The following is a 14,817-nucleotide window of genomic DNA, read 5'->3' as shown; positions in this document are numbered from 1 at the left end:
GTTGAAGAAGTCAAACTGGATGTTTTCCAGTTTCTGTGAAAGGTAACTATTTTAATATAGCTATTGTTCATTGCAGATTGCTTGTGTTTAGCATATCTTCTAAAATACAAATGTTTTTATGGAGATACTGAAAGAAATTATAAATGAATCATTGAGTTTAGCTATAGCATGAGGTTGTCCAAAAGTTCATCAATTCATATTACATGAAGAAATTGGGAAACTAAATGGGCATCATTTGGTCTAGTCTTCACAGTAATTATTCTTCAGTAGATTTAACATACTAGATAAAAATGAAGGTTAATGCTTACCCTAATTAAGAAAATGTTTGGTAGCTTTTTTTTTATTGAGTGTTGAAATGCCCTTAGATTAATTCTAAGATTTATTATATTGCATTCACATCACTATCATATATATATAAAACACAAAGATCAGAAGATGTTAAAATTTAGCTATAATATGAAATAATGCAAGGCACATTTGACCTTTGTTAGAGAAAATAATTTTACTGGAGAATAATAAATAATAAGGTAGATTGCTTCTGAAATATTATTTAGGATTATTAGGGGCCACAGGCAAAGAAGAGGTGGTGGCAGTCACACTTCTCCTTTGTGTTAATGAGAAAATAATTGTTTGAGAATGTCTTGGGTTCCAAGCAAAAATCCCAGCAGGGAGAGCTTTGAAGACTTGTTCTTCATACCCTTTGAGAGAAGAGAGTGCTAAAAAGACCTTAGAAAGATGTTAATCAAAATTGTTAAAGTTCCAGTATTTCTAAATCTCCTTCACTGGGAGAAAAAATATATATTCAAAAAACATCCTTCTAGATACAGATCCCTATATTACGTATTGCATTTCTCTTTTTGAGTACACTGTAATGTATTTAAGATAGTCCATCTTGGGTTTCCCAAGAACTTTGATTCCACTTCATTGACAGTCAATTGATTTCTGCCTTAGAGCACAAGGATAGCTGCAGTGTTGCCCTCTCACAGCAGTATCCCTTCTACCTCCTTTCTCTTCATAATGTAGATTTGATAACCATGTAGATGTTTCACACAGAAGTTATACACTGCTGTGATTTCTACTCCAGAGTAAATAAAATCTTCACCCAATTCTTCTAAGATCCTCATAGAGGAACCCAAGAACTGGGAGTGATTTTCACTTGACCCATGATTCTCAATTCATTTACACTTTGTTTAGTCTGGTGACTCTTGGTTAGATGTGCCAAAGGGGAGAACAACTTACAATGAAAGATATTTATATATTGAAATACAGATTCAATCTATGAGGATCTCTAACATAATTTTTTCTTGAATTTGACTTCAGGGGTAAAGAAGCAATAAGACAATAAGCTCTTATCAGTGATTTATTGTAATAACTTATTTGGCAAATCTTGAAGTCAGTATAAATTTAGTTTACAACCCTATATTTGTACTTACACTCCCGAACAATCATAATTAATGACCAGAATTCTGGCTTAGAGGCTATGCAGGTGGTTAATCAGACATTTTTTGATTACTGTGTAGACCACTCAGTTCAGTTCAGTTCAGTCACTCAGTCCTGTCCAACTCTTTGGGACCCCATGGACTGCAGCACACCAGGTCTCCCTGTCCACCACCAACTCCCAGAGTTTACTGAAACTCATGTCCATTAAGTCGGTGATGCCTTCCAACCATCTCATCCTCTGTCATCCCCTTTCCTCCCACTTTTAATCTTTCCCAGCACCAGGGTCTTTTTCAAGGAATGAGTTCTGCACATAAGGTGACCAAAGTATTGGAGTTTCAGCTTCAGCATCAGTCCTTCCAATGAATATTCAGGACTGATTTCCTTTAGTATTGACTGGGTGGGTCTTCTTACAGTCCAAGGGCTCACGAGTCTTCTCCAATACCACAGTTCAAAAGCATCAATTCTCTGGCTCTCAGCTTTCTTTACAGTCCAAATCTCACATCCATACATGACTACTGGAAAACCATAGCTTTGACTATAAAGACATTTGTTGGCAAAGTTATGTCTCTGCTTTTTAAAAAGTTGTCTAGTCTGGTCATAACTTTTCTTCCAAGGAGCAAGTGTCTTTTAATTTCATGGCTGTAGTCACCATTTGCAGTGATTTTGGAGCCCCCCAAATAAAGTCTGTCACTGTTTCCACTGTTTCCCCATCTATTTACGAAGAAGTGATGGAACCAGATGCCATGATCTTCGTCTTCTGAATGTTGAGTTTTAAGCCAACTTTTTCACTCTCCTCTTTCACTTTCATCAAGGGGCTCTTTAGTTCTTCTTCATTTTCTGCCAAAAGGGTGGTGTCATCTGCATATCTGAGGTTGTTTATATTTCTCCTGGTAATCTTGATTCCAGCTTGTGCTTCATCCAGTCCAAGATTTCTCATGATGTACCCTGCATATAAGTTAAATAAGCAGGGTGGCAATATACATCCTTGACCTACTCCTTTCCCAATTTGGAACTAGTCTGTTGTTCCATGTCCAATTCTAACTGTTGCTTCTTGACCTGCATGCAGAATTCTCAAGAGGCATGTCAGGTGGTCTGGTATTCCCATCTCTTGAAGAATTTTCCACAGTTTGTTGTGATCCACACAGTCAAAGGCTTTGGCATAGTCAATAAAACAGAAGTAGGTGTTTCTCTGATATTCTCTTGCTTTTTCTATGATCCAATGGATGTTGGCAATTTGATCTCTGGTTCCTCTGCCTTTTCTAAATCCAGCTTGAACATCTGGAAGTTCACAGTTCATGTACTATTGAAGCCTGGCTTGGAGAATTTTGAGCATTACTTTGCTAGCCTGTGAGATGAGTGCAGTTGTGCAATAGTTTGAGCATTCTTTGGCATTGCCTTTCTTTGGGATTATAATGAAAACTGATCTTTTCCAGTCCTGTCACCACTGCTGAGTTTTCCAAATTTGCTGGCATATTGAGTGCAGCACTGTCACAGCATCATCTTTTAGGATTTGAAATAGCTCAACTGGAATTCCATCACCTCCGCTAGCTTTGTTCTTAGTGATGCTTCCTGAGGCACACTTGACTTCACATTCCATGATATCTGACTCTAGGTGAGTGATCACACCATCGTGATTATCTGTCTCATGAAGATCTTTTTCGTATAGTTCTTCTGTGTATTATTGTCACCTCTTCTTAATATCTTCTGCTTCTGTTAAGTCCATACCATTTCTATCCTTTATTGTGCCCGTCTTTGCATGAAATGTTCCCTTGGTATGTATAATTTTTTTAAGAGATCTCTAGTCTTTCCCATTCTGTTGTTTTCCTCTATTTCTTTGCATTGATCATGGAGGAAGGCTTTCTTATCTCTCCTTGCTATTTTTTGGAACTCTGTGTTCAAATGGGTATATCTTTCCTTTTCTCCTTTGCCTTTAGCTTCTCTTCTTTTCTCAGCAATTTGTAAGGCCTGCTTAGACAATGATTTTGCCTTTTTGCATTTCTTTTTCTTGGGAATGATCTTGAGCACTGCCTCTTGTACAAAGTCATGAACCTCCATCCATAGTTTTTCAGGCACCCTGTCTATCAGGTCTAATCCCTTGAATCTATTTGTGCCTAGATAATGAGAGATGATTATACTCATGTTTATGTAAGATTTTTCTTAAATGACTCAGCATCTTCCATTTCACCTGCTACTCCAGGGATTTAATTTACTGTACTCCTTAAGAAAGGAAGTGACCTAAGTAATTAGAGAATTACCTAAGGTAGGGACTGCCTGCCTCCTTATGTCAAAATCATCCATAGAGCCCTAGAATGACAGACATGGAAGAGAAATCATAGGACATCAAGCAACTCTTCACATTTCAAGGATGAGAAATTGGTGTCCAGAGAGAGAAAAATGACTCATCCAAGGTAACATAACTGATTAATAGCAGAGCTGGTACGAAAAGCCTGGTTTTCTGACTCTTAAGTCTAACACATCATGCCTGTCAATCTCAATGTTTAATTACTCTACAGTAGTCACTGAGAGGGCTTCTCTGGTGGTTCAATGGTAAAGAATATGCCTGCAATGCAGGAAACATGGGTTCGATCCCTGGGTCAAGAAGATCCCCTAGAGAAGGAAATGGGAACCCACTCCAATGTTCTTGTCTGGAGAATCCCATGAACAAAGGAGCCTGGAGAGCTACAGTCCATGGAATCACCAGAGTTGGACACGACTGAAAGACTAAACAACAGTCACTGAGAAGTTAGTTCTGTTGATTATGTCCCTTCATTTTCTCCCTAGGATGGAAGATGCTGGACATTCTCTCCCCTGACTTTCTCCTACAATGTTTGGTTCCCTTTTCTCTATCTTCAGCACTACCTTTTTTTAGTTCAGGCTGTCGTCACCTCCTGTGCAAACTCTTGTGTTTGTCTCACAATGTATCTCCTTGCCTTTAATTCCACTTTATTCCATTAGCCACACTGCTGTTAGAATGAGTTTTTATAAATAAGATCTAATGATGGTTTTATTCTCATCATCATTTATTTCACTTACTAGGACATGAAGTCCAACAAATCTCATCATGGTCTAATCCTTAAATATCAATACTTCTCTAACCTCATTTTTTGTTGCTCTTCTCAACCTCCCATCAGCTCTTTTCATTGTATGATACAGTTTAAAGTAGCACTCATACCGTCCCTAAGGTGCTATATAGGTTCTTATTTCTAAGATTTTGCATATATTGTTCCCTGGAGCAATCTCCCTTCCTTTTTCTACTAACTAGTAAAATGCTTATGCTTCAAGATCCGGTTAAAGTTTTCCTTTTGATGAAGCCTTCTCCATCACTCCAGCAGAATTACTTTCACTCTGTTTATGACATCACTGTGCTATTTACATTCATTCACTACAGCAATGGATGATTCATGTTTGTATGGAACTCCTGTATTATAATTTAACTTCTTGAAAGAAGTAACCCTGTCTAATTCTCACCCTTTCCTTCTATACACAGTACCTGAATGTAGGCCTTAATAAATACTTGATGTAATGATGCCAAATATACTTTGTAGGTCACAGATATGACCAGACACTTAATAAATATTGAGGGTCCATTTTTAAAGTTGGGCTCAGTCATTTTGGTTAATATAACCTTCATGTCCACTTTAAAAAGTTTCAATCAAACATAATTTCAATAATCTAGTATAGGAGGCAGAAGATAATGAATGTGTTTGGAAGGAATATTTACAAGGTAAGGGCACAACAGAAAACCGTCTCTGTAACATAGTGCATTTAAATAAAGGAAATATATAAACGTTAGAGCCACCTTTTCAATCCTTAGTACCTAAACATTGCATCAGCAGCAGCAGCAAATATAATTAGATATCCAAAATATGAAAATTTCTAGTACATTAACACTGAAATGCAACTCAATACATTGTTTTCCTTGGCACATAATTGACGAACATTAAGGGAATACAGTGTTGTTTATTCATAACAAGAGATGGAAACAAACTTAACACAAACAGGACAATTTTCTATACTTTAACAGCTAAACAGGATGGTTAAGAACTAATGCTTTGGTATTTTTTTTTGTTTGTTTGTATTTTTGTCTGAAAGTTTACATGACTGAAAATTTGTTAAGTATTGCAAATATAAGGCCATTGTCTGGGCAGAAATTTTTATCTGCACCACTGCTGCCTCTGCTTCTCTAATTCCTTCCCCATCTCCTCCATCTTCTTTCACTAATGTTTGCTTTGTGAGTTCCAGCAGTTGTAGAAAACTGTGTGGCTCATGGCTCTTTTAGTGCTAATCATGCATACACAGTTGAGGTTCACGTTTGGGCATCATTCCCCAGGAATCTGGGATCTTACCTACTCTTGTCACAGAGGTCGCTGCATCTCTGGAGGTCTCTGATGGTTTTGTGTAGAGGAATCAGAAATGAGTCCATGCCTGGTGAATTCCATGGACAGACGAGCCTGGTGGGCTACAGTCCATGGAGTCACAAAGAGTCAGACATGAAGTGACTAACACTACTACACTACACCCATTTGTTCAGTCACAGACAAAAGCATATCAGTGAGGAATTGGCACCAGCAAATAAGCAAGTTTGTCCTATATAGTTTGGAAGGAATACACAGTCTAAGAATAACTGTTGGCCACTTCATTAATTCCTTGATGCGGTCTTTATTGAAATGGATTTCAGCTACCAACATTTGATGGTGTCTTAGTGATCACTCCTTGGGCATTCATGTATATGCTCAAGATGTTAAAAATCCCAAGGCTCATTTATTGGAAAAATGTCTTACCATATTGCAGTGCTATGCCCAATGGATGTGTGACTCTCATACCAAGGGTATGATATTTTTATATAAAAATGAAATACATAGATACCTTAATGTAATTAGTTTAATTAAGATATCTATGTATTTCATTTTCAATGTAATTAGATATTAATTAATGTAATTAAGATATATATATATATGCATAAATATATATTAATTTTGGAGAAGGAAACAGAAATCCACTCCAGTATTCTTGCCTGGAGAATTCCATGGACAGAAGAACCTGGCAGGCTACAGTCCATGGGGTCCAAAGAGTCAGACACGACTGACTGACTAACACACACACACATTAATTTCCCTCATAAAGCTATGAATTTCATATGCTGGAGTGTGTGTAACAATTGAGCTTTGTGCCCTCGGTATTTTATGAGTGAAACCATAGCTTGGAGCAATTTGAGAACAGATTAGGGGACAACTCTAAGCTACACTGCAAATAAGAAGGTCTTATTTCTCTAATTCCACAAGTCTAGTTCTGGTTGTTTAAGTGGCAAGACAGAATTTACCTAGCTTTTTTTTTCCTAGAAATAAATGACCTTATAGGTGAAATAATAAATGAATGAGTAAATGAATTAATGAATGATTATGATGACAAACTTTTCTTCCAGTGTCAAGGTGATAGAATAGCACAGAATGTGGGGTCATTTAGCATTAACTGGGATGAAGAATAAAGGCAATTATACCCTTTTGGGGGAAAGAAGAGTAACACCTAGCCTTAGTCAAGGTGAGCTCTGAACATGATAGCAAATTTGACACAGTTTGACTTGTAAACCCTTTGATGATTTTCTGCACTATTTCCACATTTTCCCCAGTTCTTGTGCACATAGTCTTGGGAAGGCTTCGGGTTCCCTGAAAGCTATGTGTGCTGACCTTCTTTAGCATACATCAATTCACTGCTCTAGATATTTCCAGATTCCTTTTCATTACCTATATGTCCTTGGATCCAACTTTTTGGAATCTTGTTCTGTGATGAGGCTACTGAGAGGCTTTTAACAATTAAAAGCTGAATGGGAAATTTTTCTTCAAATGTAATGTTTTATTTTTAGCTGAGACCTTCCAGGCCTTAACCTTAAGGAATGATTATAATAGTAAATATTTCAGCAAATGTATAGCAAACAACTTCAGTGTCTTGGCACAACTATGGATGTAAAGAGATGAAGAAAACATAATCCCTACACTTCAAGTTTAATGAAGAACTAGATATGGAATTTGATGCATAAAAATTTGAGATTTTAATGGCTACAGTAGAGAAAATGACACAGAGAAAGGAGAAGGTTAACTCTGCCTGAAGAATTGGGGTAAATTTCATAAGGAAAGTGAAGTTTGAATTATTATAAAAAGTTACTAGTAACTAGTAGATTCATACTTTAAGAATTACTCTGAAAACAGAGGAACAGTTGGAAAAGGCAAAGATTAGAAACTGTTTCAGTGCTTCAGGGGATAAGTGATAATAGTGTGAGCTAAGAAAATAAAAGGAAAATGAAGAGTTGAAAATTTTCATTCTTAATTTTGTAGATAGAATCAACAGGAATTGACTAGTGACTCTTTTGTATGTGAAGTATGAGAAAGAAGGAAGTGCTTAGGACAAACCTCATGTTTCTAGCTGATCTATGTCAAAGGTAGTGCTGTCATGTGATGTAAATTATAAAAGAAGAAGGTTAAGGGTGTGTGGGGCAGTAAGACATTAGCTTGTTCCTTCCTGTTCAAAGGATGAATCATTTAGGATGGCCATGGTGGGTGGGCACACATAGGTCAATTCTCCATTTCTTTTCCAGTTAGAAGTTTTTGATCAAACTACTTAATCTCAGTGGCATTATCCATATTGTTCAGAGCCTTGCATTTGCATTCTTGACTCATAATAATGCTATATATTTGAAGCTTGTGTGCCTCCAAACTAATCTTTGATAGTGTAGGCTTGGGGAAAACAAATGTCTACTCTCGCCACATTAAAAAAAAAAAAAAAGATCTTGTCTACTGTTCTATCACAGTGCATTAAATGCTCTATCATTTACTGTAACATCTTGGGCTTAAGTTATTGTATTCTCTGGTATTGAGTTAGATAGGATTTGTTTATTTTTGTAAATGAATACTACTACCCTGAGGGTTTAGACTTTGAGATGTCAGAAAAGGGAATTTGAGAGCATAGGATGGTCACCTTCAAGGTCCAGGATGGGCCTCCGTGGTAGGAAAATATGGGCTGTATGGGAGAGGCTATCAGTGCCTGGCAGAGAAGGGGCATAGTCTTTGTCCATTTTGTTTTGACCGGGGTCAGGCCTCTATGAATGTTTATTTTTTACTAGAAAGCTACCTACCAGAGCATTATGAGATTTAATTAATGGTTGCCAAAAGCTTTGGAACAATAATATCATGTCAAATTATTTATAATTGCTGCAGAAAGCAACTAAGACTCTGTTAGGGAAGGTACCCTAAATTATTATTTTTTGCTGTAGAACATGGAAACAGATATGTCGTGAATCTAAGTGAGAAGCTGAAGTATAAATATGGTTTGATGAAGATCTTACACATTGCTGGTCAGAGGGTAAATTCCCTGTCAAAAAAAGGTTGAGGAGAAGTGAAAGAGATCTTGGTCTTATAGCATTGATTTTCCAGAAATTGGCTTGTCTCAGCTTGCCATTGCAGATAAACTGGGTCCTGAAACACGGGGTTCATTCAAATTGACCGTGAAAAGCTGGATCAGAGCCAGCATAACTTTCTAGTCTCATTCTCCTAAATTAGAAGCATTTTGCTTTATTTATTTATTAAAAAAAGTCTTAATTCTCCACAATCAGTTCCTGTAAGTCTATATATTCAACTTTAAGATTACTTCTCTGATCTGTCTGTTTTTCAATTCCTCTTCAACTTTCCTCAGGACCTCAGAATGTTTTGTTTGACATATTTTGATAGTCTCCTAACTGCTTTTTTCCACACTGAATTTTTTTCTCCAATTATCACTTTTAGGATAATCATATTAAGTATTGGAGAAGGCACCCCACTCCAGTATTCTTGCTTGGAAAATCCCATGGACGGAGGAGCCTGATAGGCTGCAGTCCATGGGGTCACTAGGAGTCGGACACGACTGAGCGACTTCACTTTCGCTTTTCACTTTTATGCATTGGAGAAGGAAATGGCAACCCACTCCAGTATGCTTGCCTGGAGAATCCCAGGGACAGGGGAGCCTGGTGGGCTGCCATCTATGGGGTCACACAGAGTCAGACATGACTGGAGTGACTTAGCAGCAGCAGCATATTAAGTATTACATAAAATTGTCTTTGACTTTGCAAAGACAAATAGGCTGTAGGTTAAAGCATGAGCTCAATATAAACTCGTAAATATTGATATTTACACAGAAACTTATTTTAAACTATCTTAAAATTTGATAGGAGTGGCATTTGGATCATTAAAATAATATCCAGTAGGGATAAAAATAAGGATGCACAAGATGGTTTAAAATCATTTACTATTTTTCCACTATAGAGAATAGAAAGATAAAAATTGTCCTATATGAAGATGGCATAGTCTTGAGTAGCTATCCTGGATATACTTCATATCTCCCTTGCAGATCCACCATCCTCCAATCTCCACCTTCTCTGTGCCTTGGATAAAGGGCCTCAGTGGATTGTACTGACAGTCTCCCTTCTGCTCTAGCTTCTTACGGGATACAGCCAATGATATGCATTTCAGAATATCAAAAAACTAGTGAAAAGAGAGGTCAGCCTACAAGTTGGTTGTGGTTTCATTTCTTTCCTTAAGACTAGAGACTCTGCTTTATTTCTGTTCTGGGAGCCATGTTATCATCTTTATCCCTTTAGCTCTAATGTTGGTGATGTATCTGTGTTATTGCTAGCTGAGAATATTAATGAAAACTTGATTTTCCGACACCTGTTTTTTATTTTAACACTGTTAACTCTTTAAACACATTATTGCATTATCCTCAATTATCCTATTTGATTATATGCTGTTTCTTGCTGGAACCCTAACTCATATTGTGGCTTTACTGGACACTGTAATATTTACTACCAGAAAGAAGGAATCCACAGGATACTTCAAAAGCAAAACTCTGATTTTTTATGGAGATTTTACCCAACATTTACTGACATATATAAGGATACCATAGAATTGGTCAACTCCTTCAGTGATTTAGGAATATGTATGTTTGTAACCAGTTTATCTGGGTGTTCATATGAGAGATACACTTTATATGGATGCTGTATTAGTTACAATAGGTTAAGCTTATGCTGTAGTAACAAATCTCAGGAGGTTAACAGAACAAAAGTTTATTTTTCACTCAGCTGAAATTTGCTGGGGGTCTGAGTAATATTGCAGGGGTGTCTGTTTTCTGTGAAGTAATTCAACAGTCTAGCAATCTTGTAGTTCCATTATCCCAACCTAAGGTCTATCCCTAGTATCCTAACATAAGAAGGAGACTATAGAATTGTTCAGGGACTTTTTACTCCTTCAAAACATAAGTGACACAATCATATTTCATTGATGAGTGCCAATCATAAAGCCCTGTGAAACTTCAAGGCAGTTATGAAGAGGTTTTTGAATATTCTTAAAGGAGGATTATAGGCCCTAGGAATAAGATTTCATAAACCTATCTGCCTCAGGTGCTATAATAAGATACATTTTATAGCTGAGGTGGGTACTTGGTTACACAAACTTCAATATTTTCCAAGCTAAAATTATTACAGCTTTGGTTTTCCATTTGTCTCTTAGGGTAAAGCCAAAATGTTTATGTAAAAAAATCTTTGACTTACCCTATTTTCTATCTGCTTAGATAATTGTTCTTCCTCGGTAGTTTTTGTTGTTGTTCAGTCAATAAGTTCTGCCAGGTCTTTGTGGTGCCATGGATTGCAGCACACCAGGCTCCTCTGTCCCCCACTATCTCCCAGGGTTTCCTCAAACTCATGTCCATGAGTTGGTTATGTAATCTAACCATCTCATCCTTTGCTGCCCTCTTCTCCTTTTGCCTTCAATCTTTCCCAGCATCAAGGTCTTTTCTATCTGAGGTCTTTTTGGCTCTTTGCATCAGGTGGCCACAGTACTGGAGCTTCAGAAACAGCTCTTCCAATGAATATTTATGGTTGATTTCCCTAAGGATTGGCTAGTTTGATCTCCTTACTGTCCAAGGGACTTTCAAGAGTCTTCTCCAGCACCACAATTTGAAAGCATTGATTCTTTGGTGCTTAGCATTCTTTTTTTTTTTTTCAACAATGAGTCTTTTATTTTTTTCCTTTTTTAAATTTAATTTAATTTTTTTACTTTACAATATTGCTTAGCATTCTTTATGGTCCAACTCTCACATCCATACATGACTACTGGAAAAACCACAGCTTTGACTATATGGACCTTTGTTGGCAAAGTGAAATATCTGCTTTTTAATATGCTGTTTGTTATAGTTTCCCTTTAAAGAAGCAAGCATCTTTTAATTTCATGGCTGCAGTCACTGTCTACAGTGATTTTGGAGCCCAAGAAAATAAAATCTGTCACTGTTTTCAATTTCCCCCCATCTATTGCCATGAAGTGATGGGGCCAGATGCCATGATCTTATTTTTTATAATTTTCAAGTTTTAAGCCAGCTTTTTCAGTCTCCTCTTTTACCCTCATCAAGGGACTATTTACTTCCTCTTCATTTTCTGCCATTAGAGTGGTATCATCTGAATATCTGAGGTTATTGATATTTCTCCTTGCAATCTTGTTTCCAGCTTGTGATTCATCCAGCCTGGCATTTCACATGATGTACTCTGCATATAAGTTAAATATGCAGGGTAGCAATATACAGCCTTGCCATTTTCCTTTCTCAATTTTGAACCAGTCAGTTGTACCATGTCTGGTTCTAACTGTTGCTTCTTGACTCGCATGTAGATTTCTCAGCAGACAGATAAAGTGATCGAGTATCCCCATCACTTTAAGAATTTTCTACAGTTTGTTGTGATCCACACAGGTGAAGGCTTTAGCATAGTTAGCAAAGCAGGAATAGATCTTTTTTTCTGGAATTCCCTTGTTTTCTCCATGATCCAACAAATGTTGGCACTTTCTGACATTACTCTGAGGAAAATAAAAGTTACAAATGTTTATCTGTGTAAATATCTCTGTGTATATGTGTATGTGTATGTGTGTTTATTGATTATATTCTCTCTCTCTCTAGCATTCTTTTCCTTTTGTTATTCCCATCCTGTTTTCTTACCTTGATCTTACCCTCCTCTATTCTTTGTCACTTACTGGTATCTTTTTTCTCCTCTTCTGTTCACAATTTCTTTCATTTTCAGCCTTGTTTTTCTCTTTGTCTGATATTTGTTTCATTATTTTCCCTTTACATTCATTGGCCTTTTTTCCATCTTCTCTCTCAAACTTCAGAGAATGGGCTGCATGTGGCTTGACTTCTACCCTCCATTCCTTTTCCTCTGCCTTCTTACTCTGCTTGTTGTTCACCTGAACTGGTTATGGCAGTAGTGTTTTCAAAGGCAGAGCCATTTTATTCAGAGATATAGGATTGTGTGAAGGGTAGGGAAATGGTGTTACTGTTCTCCCATCTTTTTTGAAGGGAATGTCCTATTTGCTATTAGTTTTCCTATACTGGGGAAAACCTAGCCTATGGATTTTTCTTCTGAGAACAATTTAAAACAGATTATTAATATTTTTTCTCCTTACCATGTAAACAGATAGACCAATTAGGAGACTTCATTCCCCCCTTTCCCATGTAGCAGTTGCTTTTATAATCATCTGACCTCCTCTTTCTACCCCCTGCTATTCACTTCATGTAAAGGATCCACATTCACAATAGTCCTCTAATTTTTGGCTTTGAGAGAAATGGTATGCCCATCATGAATGAAAAATATACTATTTTGTTGGAATTAGTATCTTGGGGAACTGGCCAAGTTCCAATTTGCTACCTAAAAACGACCGAGTCAACTGTGTTCTTCCTCACTTCTTGTTAAATCTGCTGAGCTGTGTGTCAGCCTGGTGGTCTGCCTGTCATATTTTTAAGTGTGACTTTGTTCTTGAGGAGAGTGAAAGTACAGGAAGTTGATTCATGATATTTAGGGATTCTTGACGTTACAAAGTACTGAGTTTCCCAGTTCAATGGAATAGTGGATTACCCCATCAAATCTATTCTATTCTTAATTTTATTTAACTGAAAAAAATGTTAGTTCATCTATGTGTTATTTACTTTAGCACTTCCAGCATGCCAGGCACTTGCCTAAGTCTAAGGCAGAGAGCATACTTTCCCAGAGCTTACAGGACAGGAGTTTTTACTCTAAGTCAAATATTGGAATCATCTGGGGACTTAAAAATGTACTTAAGTCTGAGTTTCACTCTTAGAGATTCTGATTTAATATCAATTTTTAAAAGCTCTGCAGATGATTCTAATATTTAACCAAGGATGAGATCCATAGGTATAGGGCAGCAGTTGTCATCCTATGATCCCAAACCAACAGCATCAACACCAGTATTACCTAGGAACTTGTTAGAAATGTACATCATTGGACCACACTCTTATCTTACTAAATCAAAAACTCTAGGAGCGAGGCCCAACAATCTGAGTTTTAACAAGCCCTATAGGTCAGTGATCTGCAAGCTTTTCCTATTAAAGGTCATATTGTACATAATTTTGGAGAAGGAAATGGCAATCCACTCCAGTACTCTTGCCTGGAGAATCCCATGGACAGAGGAGCCTGGTAGGCTACAGTCCATGGGGTCGCAAAGAGTCAGACATGACTGAGCGACTTCACTTTCACTTTTCACTTTCATGCATTGGAGAAGGAAATGGCAACCCATTCCAGTGTTCTTGCCTGGAGAATCCCAGGGACAGGGGAGCCTGGTGGGCTGCCCTCTATGGGGTTGCACAGAGTCAGATACGACTGAAGCGACTTAGCAGCAGCAGTACATAATTTAGGTTTGTGAACCACAGGTTCCTGTTGCAAAAACTCAGCTTTGCCATAAGTGCACTAAAGCAACCATAGACAATATATAAAAAGATGACTATGGCTGTACTCCAATAAAGCTTTATTTATAGAACAGGGAGTTGGGCTGGATTTGGTCCTTGAACAATCATTTATTGACCCCAGCTCTAGATGATTCTGATACATAGTCAAAAATGTTACCAGATATGATAGATTATTTGTTAAGGAAGTAAATGGTGTCCAGACAGTGGAATAGAAGACACTTAGCTGGGTGAGAAAAAGATTCAAATAAAAAGTATCAGCTAGTAAGAGTTAGATAAAAGGCAAGGATAGAGTATTCTTGGCAGAGGGAGCTTTCATGCCACATTTCTTGAATATGTATCCTCTATCCATGAGGACTTGCCTTCTTATTGTCTTACTGATCTGTCAGGGATACTTATGTCTCTATGGATTTTTATGACACTTCTTCTTAGAATGTCTTTTCTTTTCCTCGTATCCACTTTAGTCTTACCTATTCTTCAAGGTTCAGTTCAGATTGTAAAGGAAATTTAAAATGCCCTTCCTGTCTCCATATATGTGAGATGTCAGACTGACTCCAGTTGCTCATGAGAAGGCAATGCAAAACCTTTAGGTCAAAGAGCAAGAGAGCTGCTGAAATA

Source organism: Bos javanicus, chromosome X, assembly GCF_032452875.1.
Source record: "Bos javanicus breed banteng chromosome X, ARS-OSU_banteng_1.0, whole genome shotgun sequence".
NCBI classification, from domain to species: Eukaryota; Metazoa; Chordata; class Mammalia; order Artiodactyla; family Bovidae; genus Bos; species Bos javanicus.
The sequence above is the reverse complement of the archived record's forward strand: the minus strand, read 5'-3'. Positions refer to the sequence as shown.